The sequence below is a fragment of the Ursus maritimus genome, unplaced genomic scaffold (genome assembly GCF_017311325.1).
Source record: "Ursus maritimus isolate PB19 unplaced genomic scaffold, ASM1731132v1 scaffold_6, whole genome shotgun sequence".
Taxonomy (NCBI): Eukaryota; Metazoa; Chordata; class Mammalia; order Carnivora; family Ursidae; genus Ursus; species Ursus maritimus.
In genome coordinates this window covers 73,484,173-73,499,945 of record NW_024426774.1, presented here as the reverse complement: position 1 = coordinate 73,499,945, position 15,773 = coordinate 73,484,173, and the positions used below count along the sequence as shown (strand labels likewise).

At 43.7% G+C, this 15,773-nt stretch overlaps 1 protein-coding gene across 2 annotated transcripts in view; it reads right to left on the bottom strand.

Moving 5' to 3' along the window:
• THADA (THADA armadillo repeat containing) overlaps window positions 1–15,773 on the bottom strand; it is a 316,084-nt gene that overhangs the window by 58,508 nt on the left and 241,803 nt on the right. The window lies entirely within an intron of this gene.

The window sequence follows — 15,773 nt, the reverse complement described above, 5'->3', positions numbered from 1 at the left end:
CCCGCGGTGACTCGGAGCTCACAAGACAGACCGACTATGCCATTGTTAGGAGATCTAAGTGTCACCAAGTTCTTTTGAGACTTTCTACTCATTGGCCGAATTCTGCATTTTGAAGTTCTCAGTGGGCCCTTCGGGCACGACAAAAGCCCCCGTCTTCTCCAGATGGAACACCCCTACTTTCTTCAGCTCCTCCCCATATGGTGGGGTTCGTCTTCTCTCAATACTCTAGCTGCCCTCCTTTGGATGTGCTTCACCCCTCTTAAGGTCCGGCGCCACAGAATGGAACATGACTTTCCTGCGTGGTATGACCACAGGACGATGACTTTCCCTGTTCTGACACTAGGTTACTGGAGTTGCATCACACTGTTGACTCACGGAGCTTAAAGTCAACTGAAACCACAGCCTTTCTTTTTTTACATGGTCTACTGAGCGTGGTGAGTCATCCTTCTCCCACCTCGTACTCAGTCCTTAGATCGGGACTTGTTTTCTTTGTTTGTTTGTTTTAATCCCAAGTAGAACCACTGTTAAATTTTATCTCCCTGTTAAGTTTTATGGTCTTCCTTTTAGATTGCCAAGATCTTTTTGTATTCTCACTTCTGATCAAAAAAACATGTATTGCCTGCTTTCTATGTGCTGGGTGCTAAATAACATTCAGAACACTGCCCTTAAGGAGTTCCTAGTCTAGTTTGAGAGCGAGAAATGGGTGACCAGGTAATTCCAGTACAGTGGTGTAAATGATAATCTGACTCTTCGAGGGGAAGGGAGGGGGAAAACGTGTTGGAGCCACTGGAGGCAGAGCAAAGGTCCAAAGGCATGAACCAGAATGGACCCTATGGGGAGCCACCGGCAGTCTGATATCACTACAGCATGGAGTTCAAGGTGGGGACCACCAGGAGATGAGGCTAGAGAAGTGGTGTGGCCAGGACATTCAGAACCTTGTAGGCCATGCAAAGGAGTCTGGACATTCTTCTGGAGGCAAGGGAATGCTGCTGGGGGGGGCCGGTTACTTCAAGCAACAAGGCCAGGCAGTAGTCTAGGAGAGAAATGATGAGGGAAGGAAGGGATAGGGAGAAGATGGATCGGAGAAGCCAGTGAGGGAGTAAAATGGGCGGCACTGGGTGACTCACTGGGGGAGGAGTCTTGGGTACCTCCCAGAACCCAGATGCTCCATCCAACACATTCATCATCCAACAGAAGTTGTGTAAACCTCAATGTGACAAGCATGCCATAAATGCCTGCAATCCAGTACTTCCTGAAACTGTGGCCTGGGCCAGTGTGGAGGGCAGAGGGCATCGGTGAGTGTTAGAAGCAGCTCCCTGCCCCGTCCCCTGCCCACTCCAAACTCTCACCATTTCATTACTAGTTATAAATCCTCCTAACTTGACTACTCTGTGCACGGAATTTCATCTACAAGAAATCAGGAGAGACTTCATCAGAGGCCTTGCTGGAATTTAGGTATCTCATAACTTGGTGAATACTACGGACTTCTAGCAAACTATCATAAACAAAATAGAAATATAAAAGATGATAATAAAGAAAACTTACTTGAAATTGCAAAATCTCATAGGCTTGCAATAATCCAGGAATTAAAAACATAGAATATTTATGTTACACATCAAATTGCTACAAAAAGAAGTTTGCCCCAAGAGGCGAGGTGGGGACTCAAGCTCCAATATGACTGGGCCGCATGGAGGACACCATCCACCATCTGCTAACTGTGGTTGCAGACACACTTCTGCTCTTCACTCAAGAGTCTGCGAAAGTCCAAGTTCAAGTAGGAGGGCAGCCATCTTTACAAAGCAGCAAGGAAGCCCCTGGTAGTTGGGCCCTCAACCTCTGTGTCACCATCTCTATTTTCAATGCTCGAAAACCTGTCCCAGTACAGTTTAGTAATGACACCACCACACCATGTGGTCTCCAGGTACCACTTCCCTACCTTTCCCACCCGCTGCTGCCTCAGGACACCACTGCCTTTAAAAGGAATTTCATTTGTTTGGCAAGGAGTCAGAAACATGGCTCCAGAGATCTGGTCTTTAGAACGTAATTAAAAACAGGAAGAACTGTCTAGGCCGTTCTGGATAATTTTCAGAAAGAGAGATATTCCAGGCAGAGTGCATTGTTCACTGGACTCAAGAGCCAGGCACCCAGACCCATTTTCTTCCTCTAGGGCCTTGAGGAAGGATGACATCATCAAGAACCCAGGGACTGAAGGCACTGGACCAAAGAAAGGGAGATGGGGGACAGGCTTAGGAAGGGCTCCTTGGGGACTTCTTAGCCTACCTTGCCTGCAGAATTCAGCACAATGTCATAAGCATTTACTGAGCACGTATTAGGTACTTTGGGAGACGGAGATTCAGAGTTGAGAAAGAAAAATTACTTGCTATCAAAAGGCTTTACCACTAAGCTTTTTGGGAGGATAAAGACAGCTACAAAAGGGCAAAATGCTTAGTGCCCTAAAATCGTTAGTGAGCAAAGCTAGATTTATGTGCCATGCACTACAGAATGTTAGATACCCATTATTCAATGCTAGGAGTAATTACTTTTAGAATTAACACTCGAGTACTATTCTAAGCACCTCAACAAGTTTGAACTCATTTGAAGAAGTAGGTGCTAGTATGATTTCCATTTTACAGATGAGGAAACAAAGAGGTTATCTGCCCAAGGTTGCAGGGGACGGGAGGTAAAGAGAATACGCGAGCCAGAAGGACCAAAATGAATGCGACGGGCACTTATTTTCCATGGGAAAAGACAAAATAAAAGCTTTCAGCAGGGTATAAAATTTAAGATGGGCCCTGCAGGCCGCCCAGCGGTACCTGGCCAGCGGAGAAAAGGGCAAATGCTCCAGGGGAAGTTAAGAGACAAAGGGTGGGGCGCCTGGGTGGCTCAGTCGGTTAAGTGTCTGCGTTTGGCTTGGGTCATGATCCTGGAGTCCCAGGATTGAGCCCTGCGGTGGGCACCCTGCTCAGCGGGGAGACTGCTTCTCCTTCTACCTCTTGCTTGTGCTCTCTCAAATAAATAAAATCTTAAAAAGAGAGACAGCGGGAGAGAGAGAGAGAGAGAGAGAGAGAGAAAGAGTGACCTGTGAATAGGTTTGCTGAATCCATGTGTCAGCAGAGAAGCAGTCAGATCAGAGCTACATGCTAGGAAATAATCAAATGACATTCATTTAGACACTTTCTCCTAACTGCTGCTTAGAAAAAAAAACCTTTGTTGTGCACTAAGACCCAAAGAGATGACCTAAAGCAGAGTTTCTTAAACTGGAGTGAGCCTCCGAATCACCTGGAGGGCTTGCCAACCCAGACTGCTGCCCGGGCCTCACCCTCCAAAGTGTCTGATTCGGGAGGTCTGGGGAGGAGGCTGAGTCTGCATTTCTAATAGGCTCCCAGGTGATGCTGCCGCTGCTGCTGGGCCAGGTGCTTGAAAACCACTGCCCTCAAGTGATGCTTCGTCACCAGAGCTTAGTAAAACCACACGTACCTGAATCCCACGCTTGCACGCTCGGAGTCGGCTGGCTTGAGGTGGGCACAGACACCTGTAGTCTTAAGACGCCAACAGCTAATTCTGCTCTGTACCCCAGCTGAGAACCATGCTCCTAAGACTCGACCTTCCTAGGAGCCTGTACGGTTTACGGATGGGGAGGTAAGGGTTTGCAGTCCCGAGCAGAGCACGGCTGATTCCAGCCCCGTACTTCATTATAGTGAAGAACTAGAAAATTCCCCACACCCCTTTTCTCTTACAAATAAAAACATCAAAGGAGGGAAAACCACCAAGAATTTAAAAGAATGAGCGAGCACTAGAATAAAGGCCCCTGGCAGGCAGGCAGGCAGGCCTCAACGCTGGCTCACTAGGTGCACGCTCCGTTCTTGGTCTAGGATGTAGCAGTGAAACAGACCAGGTTCCGTTCTCACGGCGTTCCCATGTGGGGACCACAGGCCACCTCTCCCCCTGAGCCTACAGCGAGGGGCTCTCGAGCTGGAACAGGAGGCTGCAGTTAGAGGTAGCCAATACTTTCACATAAGCAGCTGCAATGACTAGAGCTTTAGAAAAACAACTATGTCTGGGGCGAGCCTGGTTTTAAAGGACTGGGTGATTCTGGTGTGATCCTCCTGGGCTCGACGGCTACTGCTTTACCAGCTCTGCACCCCACGGCCAGTAGACAGAGTTCACCAAATGGTTTTCCCAACCAGGACTTCTTCCTGGCCAAGCACCGTTTCGTGTCCTGCCCTATCAAATGCATTTCAAAGTCTAGATCAACATGGGGTGTTTCTTTCCATTTCCCTCAGTAACTGTCGTCTACAACACCCAAAAAACTGACATCAGTTCTTCGATGGGATTCCCCAGGCTGAGGTTTAGCACCTCTCTTCTCTGGAAGATAACATTTCTATTTGCAATTTCAATTTTGATTGCTTTGGGTTTCTTCTTTCCGATCTTTCTTGGAAAGCCAAGTGTTCCAATGAAAGAATCAAGCCCCCCCTTTAATGGCCCCATCTTATTTTTCAGAAATTAGACAATTTTTGCAAAAGTAGTGATTGGAGTTTCTTCCAGTTGTCCTCGTTTGGAAAGCCTTTGGACTTTCTCTTCAGTGTGGTCATTTTAGGCACCCAAGTATGTATGACTGATTTTATTAATTAATTAATTAATTAATTAATTTATTAAAAAGATTTCATTTATTTATTTGACAGAGATAGAGACAGCCAGCGAGAGAGGAAACACAAGCAGGGGGAGTGGGAGAGGAAGAAGCAGGCTCGTGGCGGAGGAGCCTGATGTGGGGCTCGATCCCATAACGCCGGGACCACGCCCTGAGCCAAAGGCAGATGCTCAACCGCTGTGCCACCCCGGCGCCCCCTGTATGACTGATTTTAAACATTAAGTTTGATTTCGTTTTTTAAAATTAACTTTTTGTTTCTTTAGAGCAAGTGTGTTTCTAGCCTTCAAAGGAATGGCTTAATGGCTGGATTCACTCGGAAGGACAATACCTCCTTCTGTGTCAAGTCATCGTTCAATGGAGAAATAGTTTCTAAGTCTGGAATCCAAGGACCAAGAAAATGTCAAAAACATTGTGACAGACCGGTACGCGTTGCCAACTTTATATCTTGTCAAGGAAGGATGTTAAAAACCCACCATCTATTATCATTTCATGAAAGAAAGGCTATCTTAACACCAAAAAAGTTAGTAAATCCACAGTGTCATCCTTTTTAAAAGGGCAATTCTTTAAAGACATCTGGCTTTAAGAAAAACCTGCCATAGTATCATTTGGTTATAGTTTGATTGTGAAAGCATCACCAGAGACTGGCATAGGGAACTGCAGTTTTGGGGAAGCTGGTAACAGTTTCCTGTGTGTGATCTGTTTGGACAGCATGACTACCCTGAGCAGAGGTCTCCTACGGAGGAACCGCAGGGACTCCACTGAGTCCCTTGGGGCCGCGAGCAGAGTGTCTGTGTGAAGGAGCACAGTGGCCCATTCACACAATTCCCTCTGGTAATCTCAGATGGGTTATTTTAGCAGTTCTTGGTTCTTCGGCACGTTGCTGATTTCAGTGTTATGTCTGCAGCCTGAACGCTGATTGCTAAATTAACTGACTTTCAAAGCCGCCACCCCCTGACCAAGCCGCACTCAACCAAGGTAGGGTGCGAACATCAACCCGGCTGCTGAAGGAGGATTTAAAAGCAGCACATATTTTGAGCAGGGACAGCGTCCTATGTCACAAATCCTGTTTTATTATTTAGGGAAGTCTGTCTTCTCCCCAGAGGAGGGGCACGGCCCCAAAGGGCAGGCCTGTGGGTCATTCATCTTTGATTTTCTGAGCTACTCATATAGATTGGTTAAAATTTCTTTTTAAAAAAAATCAACATAATCTTAAAAGATGCATGTTAATCTATATAGCCTTCATAAGGACATTCTGGGAAAAAACGTGGGATGATATCATTGCCACATAATTATGGATACAGTGGCGTTTCATCATAAGAGCATTTAATTTAGGCGAATTTAACTCGAAGTACTCAGCAGAGAGAGAGATCGGAAAACAACAATTAAAAGAGAGGGCAGTTTCACCTGGCACCCTTGTCACTGAGCATATTTCCAGAAGGGCGGTTGTGCTGCTACCTCAGAGCAGAGGTGCTCAGACTTCAGTGCGCTCCCTTGCAGAGGTCCTGATTCAGTAGGTCTGGGGCAGGACCCCCCCAGATCACCTTTTTTAAAAAATATTTTTTTTATTTATTTGAAAGAGAGAGAGACAGCGAGAGAGGGAACACAAGCAGGGGGAGTGGGAGAGGAAGAAGCAAGCTCCCAGCGGAGGAGCCTGATGTGGGGCTCGATCCCAGAACGCCGGGATCACGCCCTGAGCGGAAGACAAAGGCTTGAGGACTGAGCCACCCAGGTGACCCCCAGATCGCATTTCTAACGAATTCCCAGGCGACGCTCATGCTGCTATTGCACGAACTACATTTTAAGAACCACCTGAGCTCATGTGAGCTCATCTGTGCTCCTCGTGGTGTAAACACCTTGCCGTGCAGAATGTGTGTGACTCTTGTGTTTAGCGGTGTTTGTTTTTGTACACCATGGCCCCTAATCATAAGTCAACCCCTTCATCTAGTGTTCAGCCAAAAGCCCCTGGCCTTCGCTGTGAAGTCATGAATCCAGATAACCTGATTTTGTGCTGAACTGGCCAAAGTAAAATGGGCAAGAGGGAGTGAGTGTGCGGGCCCAAAGACAGCGTTTCCTTGGCTCCGCAGAGAGGGCTATCGGGGAAGCCAAAGCCCCAGTCATCACCGTGAACTTGTTCTACTTCTAAGTACCAGTGGGCACCCATGAAGGGGGAAGGATCCTTCCCAGGATTGAAAAGGCCAGCCAAATAGAAGAAAACAGTTTCCCCGCCATGGAATAAGTCACTTACTGGACACCATGGCAATGATGCTGATTGTGCTCGCTTGCCACGGAGAATTAGCCGAAGCTTCTCCATTCTGCCTGACCTTGCCCATGCTCCCTCTGCCTCAACTGAATGAATGAATGAACTAATGGCTGCCATTTCTCTTTCACATACCAAAAAGGTTCTGAATTGTCTGACACCAGTAGGTCAAGAAAAGTTTGCAGATGTAACTGTTCTCAAGTTTCCCGGATCCCCCCTGCCCTTTCTCCCAGAATCTCTACCCTCCTTAAAAAAGTAGGGGGTTAGAAAATATAAAGCAGATTTCACTTTTAATGCAGAGCAAGGTGGCCAGTTTTTTTCTATTTCAAAGAAGTGTAGCTCTGGTCAGAGAGATCTGTAATCAGATCCAACAAAAGTTCTTACCTCAAACAGTTGATAAACTGGTTCTAAAAATAATCACGGATGATAATTTGTTCGCTCTGTGAATGTTAATGTCCTGTTACACAATTTGTCAGTAAAAAAATTATATTTGGGGAGAAAAGGAAACCATAGGAACTTCAACAACAACAACAACACATCGACTGATTTAATAAATGTTGGCTTCTCCTTATCGAAGGGAAATTCCATTCTTCTATTTAATCCTCTGTCCCTCCCAATACACTGTAATCCTGGCCCCAAGGGCCCCTCCAACAATAAACACGTAGGAGGACCTGGTGGAAGGATCTGGAGACTGTCTTGAGAAGCATGCTGAACTGGTGCTGGCTGCTTATTTCTTGCCTCCTTCTGTTTCCAGGGCTCTGAACCCCTTCGTGCCCTGCCGACACAGGTGTGGCCCTGACCCAAATCCCTTTGAAAATACTCCCTCCTTTCCTTGCCCCCAGTATATTCTCAGAGGCATGTATTTCAAGCACAGAATTCCTTATCTGCTGCTGAGGAAGGAGGAAGAGCTTCCGAGAAGACCATCTGAAAACTATTTTGTCATCCCCAAGAAATAACATAGTCCCTGGGCTTAGGAGCCTGCTCTGGGTGGGAGCTCTGAAAGGATTTGGGCAGCGAAAAATGAGCTCATGAGGCACCGGGTGGGACCAACTTTCACTTCTGGACTCCACCCACCATCCCATGCCTGCCTCTGCCCAACACAGGGGAAGTCAGGAAATACTCGTGGATAAACACATGACAACCCAAAGACACAAACATAAAATTACTTCTAAGCAAACACTGCTTCTGGTTCTTTGTCAGTGACAGGCCACTCGGGACAAGACTGGGAAATCAGGAAGTTCCCTAGCACCACACTGCAGACACCCCTGTTTAGATTTGCCTCCCCCCCAACCAAAAGCCCTAAGGGGTTAGGCGATGAGATGCAGCGTGAGACCAACTTGAGAGGAGGGAGCTGGCTGGGAGGATTCCTTTAAGTAACTGGGGCTAACCTCTGTCAAATCTCCTGTGGTAAGCGAGAAGTGAGGAGCACCCATCTTAGTCCCCCTGCCTGTGCTACAGGTTACAGTTCCGGGAGAAACTTACTGTAGGGCTGCAGAAGTTTCTGGCACTACTGCACTGCACACTAACACCTGTAGGAATAATGCTGTGAGGTGCAGTTGGTAGCTGGCCAACGCAACAGAGTCTGGGGAATGCTATTTCACGTGAAATCCAGCCCCAACATGGAGGGAGGAGTTAAGTATCTTCTGCCAGATGAGCAATGGAGGTGAGCCTGGGAGTAAGTGCACCTGTCTGTGGGACCAGCAGGAGCTCTGTCTCCTGCTCCGGATGAGATGACCACTCACGTCTTGGTCTTTGCTATCAATTTTCACTCCTGCTAGCTGCTTTTATTCCAGCGTTGGATTTTTCTTATTTTGGAACGTGACTTTTCAAGTTTTCATTTTTTTTTTTAAAGATTTTGTTTATTTGAGAGAGAGAAAGAGAACACGACACAACATGAGCAGGTGAGGAGCCCCATGTAGGACTCAATCCCAGGAGCCCGAGATCATGACCTGAGCCAAGGGCAGGAGCTTAACCGACAGAGACCAGGCGCCCTCATCATATATGTATATATGATATCTATATATATCATATATGTATATTTTTAACGTGACCTTCATCACCCCAGTCTTCAGAGGGTATTATCCCCATTTCACAGTTGAGGAATCAAGAGCCTTCAAAACAAAGCGATGTAAGTGATTTTCTACTGACTGAGCCAGCCAGGTGCCCCTGAAGTCCAACACTTTAAAGGAATAAGATAAATCCAATGCTCAACAATATAAAATTATTATTGTCTGGTACTTAATAAATTATCAGTATACAAAAAAAGGGGGGGAAATACGACCCATAACTAGGAGAAAAATTAATAAAAAGACCCCAAAATTACAATAATAATGGAAGCAGAGACAAGGATATGGTAACTACTATAAACATGCTCCATTTGGTCAAGAATCTAGAGGAAATGGAACATGATGAAGGGAAATATGAAAGATAATAAAGGGACACAGATCAAATTTACAGAGATGAACAAGAGAACACCTGAAATAAAAAAACACACTAGATGGAATTAGCAGCAGATCAGACACTGCAAAAGATCAGTGAATTCAGAGACACAGATTAGAAGCTATCAAAAACTAAACACAGAAAGAACTCTCCCCCCCACCCCCAGAACATCAGTGATGTATGGTACAACCTCCAGTGACCTAATACACATACAGTGGAATCCCAGAGAGAGAGGAGAAAGGGAAAGGGCTGGAAAAAATATCTGAAGAAATACCGGGGCTGGAATAATTGGTTATCTGTGTGCAAGAAATGAAAAAGAGAACTTCAACCTTATGAGATACATGAAAATTAGGTTGATGTTAATCAAAGATATGAACGTAAAACCTTAAATATAAAATTAGAGAAGAAAACATGAACGAACATCTTTGTGACTTTGGGATAGGCAAAGGTTTCTTGACTAGGGCACAAAAAGCATAAAACAAAGAAAAAATTGATAAATTAGACATAAAAATTAAAAATGTTTGCTCTTCAAAAGACATTGTTAAGAAAATGAAAAGATAAACAATAGAAAGGTAGAAAATATCTGCAAAGTACTTCTTTGTATAAAGGACTACTATCCAGAATAAAGAACTTTCAATAATAAGACTCAACAATAAAATAAAGAACTCTATTTATTTAATTTTTTTTTTAAGATTTTATTTATTTATTTGAGAGAGACAGAGAGAGCACATGAGCGGCAGGGAGGGGCCGAGGGCGAGGGAGAAGCAGGCTTCCCGCTAAACAGGGAGCCTGATGCGGGGCTCAATCCCAGAACCCTGGGATCATGACCTGAGCCAAAGGCAGATGTTTAACTGACTGAGCCGACCGGGTGCCCCAACAACTCATTTAAAAAAGAAATGTGCAAGAGATTTGAGTAGGCACTTTACTAAAAATATGCATGTACAGCAAACACGGTACCTGAAAAGATGCTCAACATAACCGGTCATTAGGGAAATGCAAAGAAAAATCACAATGAGATACCACTACACTCACTCAAATAGCTACCAGAGGGACAATACCAAGTCTGGGTGAGGATACAGAACAACTCGACCTCTCATAAAGTACTGGTGGGGATGCAAAGTGGTAAGCCCCTTTGGAAAACAAGTTTGGCAGTTTCTTGTAATTCTTATCATATGACCCAGTGATCACTTTCCTAGGTTTTACTTAAGAGGAATAAAAACATGACCACAAAAACATTTCTATATGAATGCTCAGAGCCACATTACTCACAATCTCCAAAAAGTAGAAATGCCCAAATGTATTTCAACTTAGTTAATATAAACAAACCATGCATATAATGGAATATTACTCAGCAATAAAAAGTAACGGGTTATACCACATTAATAAAGGTAAAAAAGTCACACGATCATCTCAATAGATACAAAAAAGAATATGACAAAATCCAAACCCTTTCATAGTAAAAACACTCAACAAACTAGAAATAAGGGGGACTTCTTCAACCTGCTAAAGGATATCTATGAAAAACCCACAGCTGACAACATACTTGACGGTGAAAGATGGAAAGCTCTCTCCTGAAGATCAGGAAGTAGACCAGAATGTCTGTTCTTGCCATTTTTATTTATCACTGTACAGGAGGTTCCAGCCAGAGTAATTAGGCAATTAGAAAAATAAATAAAAGGCAGCCAGATTGGAAAAGAAGGAGTACAAACTGTGGTGCACATGACATGATCTTATATGTAGAAAATCCCAAGGAGTCCACAAAAAACCCTTAATAAATGACTTCAGTAAGGTTGCAGGATAAAAGATTAATATACATATATCAATTGTACTTCTATACAGTAGCAAAAAACCACCCAAAATTGAAATTAAGAAAATAATTTCATTTACAACAGCATCAGAAAGAATAAAATAGGAATAAATTATTTAACAAAAGATGTTCATGATGTGTACAGTGAAAACTACAAAACATCACTGAAAGAAGATCTAAATAAATGGAAGGACATACCATGTTCTGATCTGAATTCCTGAAGACATAATATTGTTATAATGACAATACTCCTCAAATTGACCTACTAAGATTTAGCACAATACCTATCGAGATCCTAACTGGTTTTTCTTTCCTTTCTGCAGAAGTTGACAAACTGTGTGACCCAGCCAAAACAATCTTGAAATAGAAGAACAAAGGTGGAGGGTTTATAACCTAATTTCAAAAGTTACTAGAAAGCAATGATAGTGAAGACAGTATGGTTCTGGCAGACATACAGGCCAATGGAATAGAATTGAGAGTCCAGAAATAAATTCATATATTTATGGCCAATTGATTATTTGACCATGGTACTAAGACAATTCAATGAGGAAAGGATAATAAGTCTTTTCAACAAATAGTGCTGGGATAAATGCATAGCCATGTGCAAAAGGATGAGGTTGGAGCTGTACCTCCCACCACATACAAAAATTCACTCAAAATGGATTAGAAACTGGGGCACCGGGGTGGCACAGTCAGTTGAGTGTCCGACACTTGATTTTGGCTCAGGTCGTGAGATCAAGCCCTGCGTCAGGTTCTGGGCTCAGCACGGAGTCTGCTTGAGACTCTCTCTCTCCCTCTGCCCCTCCCCACCACTTTCTCTCTCTCTCTCTTTCTCTCTCTCTCTCTCTCTCTCTAAAATAAATAAATAAATCTTAGAAAAAATGGATCAGAAACCTAAATGTTAAGAGATAAAACTATAAAAGCCTTTAGAAGAAAACATGCATAAAAATCTCTGTGACCTTGGATTAGGCAATGGTGTCTTAGATTTGATGTCAAAAGCACAAACAAGAGAAAAACAGATAAATCGGATGTCATCAGAACTGAAAACTTCTGTACGTCAAAGGACATTATCAAGAAGGTGAAAAGACAACCCACAGAATGGGAGAAAATAGTTGTATATCATATATCTGATAAGGGATTAATATCCAGAATATATAAAAGACTCTTATAACTCAAGAATAAAAAGACAAATAACCCAATTTAAACATGGGCAAAGGATCTGAATAGACATTTCCCTAAAGATGATATACAAAGGGCCAAGGAGCAGTAGAACAGATGTTTGACATCCCTAGCTGTAAGGGAAATGTGAATCAAAAAGCACAATGCAATATGCCTTCATGCCCACCAGGATGGCAATGATAAAAAAAAGATGGACAATAACAAGTGCCGTCAAGGATGTGGAGAAATGGGAACCCTCATACACTGCTGGCAGGAATGTAAAATGATGCAGTCTCTTTAGAAACAGTGTGCCAATTCCTCAAAAAGTTCAACTTAGGGTTGGCATATGCCCAGCAATTGTACTCCTAGGTCAATACCCAAGGGAACTCAAAACATATATCCCCACAAACACTTGTCCGTGAATCTTCATAATAGTATTATTCATAACAGCCAAAAAGTAGAAACAACCCAGATGTCCATCAACTGATGAGTAGACAAAATGTGGTATATTGATCCAAAGGAATACTATCCTGCCATAAAAAGAATAGAGCGTTGATTCATGATACAACATGGATGAACTTGAAAACATTGTTAAGTGAAAGAAGCCAGACACAAAAGGCCACATGTTGTATGATACCATTTATTTGAGATGTCTAGAATAAGCTTTCAAAACCAACTTGCTTAACTAATTCAATTGACATGGGTAACTAGTTTCAGGTTATCTGTGATGAGAGCTGCTGGAGTGGGGCAAGACAAGAACACACAGACAAAAACCGAAATCACAGATGTTCTGAGACCCCAGTTGCTCATTTGGACAGTATTTTACTCCTGGGGTGGAAATGTGGGTAAGACAGTTTCATGACCTGGTTCCATTACAGATCCAGACACTCAGCCCAACTCACACTACTAGAGGCTCTTAATTTTGGTCATGGAATTAGGCACCAGACCAGGAGCCAAGGAAGCTCGACTGTTTCACTAACCAACTGTGTGACCTTGGGCAAGTCACTTAATTGCTATCGTTTCCATTCTACCTACTGATTACATGGTCTCTAAACTCTAAAATTCTAAGAATTGTGGGCCTATGTCCTCAGCACCAGGCTTGGAATTAACGAGGGGTAAACACCACATGAACCTAGCAATCTAATAACACATCCTGTATTATTCTGACTTCCGAAAGGCAGCTAGAATCATCTGCTTATTTTGGGAGCTCGCTGTTCCCTGGGAAAGATACTTTTGGCAAAAGCAACTGTTCAGATGACAGTCTCAGTGTTTTGGAGAAAAGCAACTAATTTATTGACAACAAAGCCTGTTTTTTTTTCCTTGAAATTTCATAGCTGCAGGCCCAGAAATAAAAAGTCCCCAGAAGACTCTAAAAATATGTCCTCAATTCCCTTTTATCTCCCACCCAGCGCTGAGAGAATCGCACCAACTGTGTCATATTGAACACATCTGCATCCAACACCGATAAAAGCACATGACCAAGGAAACAGATAAGAATTGTTTTCAATTTGTTCAGATGGGATTGGTAAAATTTAACCTAATTAGACTAAATAATCAAAGCAGGTGTTTGTAAGTGGCCAATGTTTTCATTCTCTGTAATTGTTTGGCTGTATTTCCCAGGAACTTAGGTAAAGGAAGTCAGTATGTTATAAAAATCATCGACCTTATATTTATTCATGTCACACATACATTATTCATGTTCAAGGCAGTACAAATACAAGGCATTGTTGGATACTTGTCACAGGTTTTACCATTTAGCCATCATCAACATCTGAGCCGGCCTTTGGGAGTGCTTACATTACCTAACTTCCATTATATAAATACAAGTGGTAATAAATGAGAGCCTGTCTTCTAATCTTATACTGATCTACAGAGCACACTGACTTGGCATTCAGACTATTTAGGGATTCTGACTTCACGCTCACAGCCTGGTCACTTTTAAGGCATTGAGAAGAAAAATAATAATAATAAAAGTTACATTCCAGTAAAACAAAATGTTTATTGCATTTGGCAGAATGATGAGATCTGAACTATAAATCCCAACTAACAAAGAAACCACAAAACACAGCTGCCAGCAGCCTGGTACAGAGAAGTGTTTCGTGCAGTGGCCATGGGTCCACCTGGAAAGAGAAAAAGGGCAGGTGGCTGCCTGGGAGCGGTCAAGCTCTCTTTTTCTAGTAACTGCTTTGTCCCAGGTACACCCTCATGTTGTTCCACATACTGCCAGCACGGGAGACAGAAATGCTGGCAAGAAAGTACCCATGAAAGCATGTGATCTGGAAGTTCCTGTGAAGGGGATCCCTCTCTGAGATTTGGGGGTTCTACAGGAGAAGAAGAGGAGTGGGAAGTTGGAACAATCAGGAGGGTTCTAGGGCAACGTCCCCGAGGTACTGGTTTTTCTGATTCTGACCCTGACTGTTCTATGGGGCCACGAGGTAAGTGCCTGGAGAGCTCAGACTCTGCTCTCCTACTGTGCATGTGACACTTGGCCAGCTGTCTCTGAGCCTTGGGTTTCTTCATGTCTGACACAAGGGACCGCTAGTACCTCCCTTACTGATGTACGCAAAATGCTTGGCACAAGGCTTGGCACGGAGTTCGGTGCTCAGTAACTGTTGGTCATAATTATTATGATCCCCACAAGTAAGATGGCATTGAAAATGTTTCCTGAGAACAAGAGTATGCTGGGCATCCTATATTATACACATTTCAGGGGCAGGGAAAGAGCCTTCTGAGATCACTTGTACGTTGTGGAATGGGATGGGAAGTGCCCAAGCTGAGAGCGACAAATGGCAGGTGGGTCTGCAGTGAGAGTGAAAGCTCTGTGTCTCCCGTCTCTGCCCAGGCCTGCAAGGCAGCCCCGGAGCGTGAGTGCAGTTAGGCCTTCTCTTCCTCATCGACCCTGACTCCACCCGGAGACTATAATTTTCTTTCCAGCAGGATACTGATGTATACGAATGATGACAGCTGGATTCAGAAGAGGAAAAAGAATACAGGGGACAGAGAGTCCTGTGGGTTTAAATCACTTTGGAACTCAAAACAAAACCCCCAGATCTGGAATTTTTAAAACCTAGTTAATGGCTGAGGAAACCTCAAAGGATGGGGAAGCACTAAGATAAAAGTCTGAATCACACAAAACACATCATTATCTTAAGCTTTTCTAATCGTCTTCCCTGCCCTTCCCCTTCACTGTTTTTCTCCTTGTTTATGCCCCCAGCCCCTCAACATCGTTCTGAGACTGTTCAGAGGTGGAAATAGCCTTCCAAGGTCACGTACAGAACCGTGTTTGAGAGGAGATGGACCGATCCTCCTCCAACCAAAACTGCTTTCCTGAAATGGATTCTACTTCATTTCTTTAGGAATAATTAATCGCCTTCAAGAGTCATAGTTAGATACATTTACTGTTGAAATACACATACATACTCCCATATGAATAACACAGAACTATGGTGTATAAGATCTGTAAA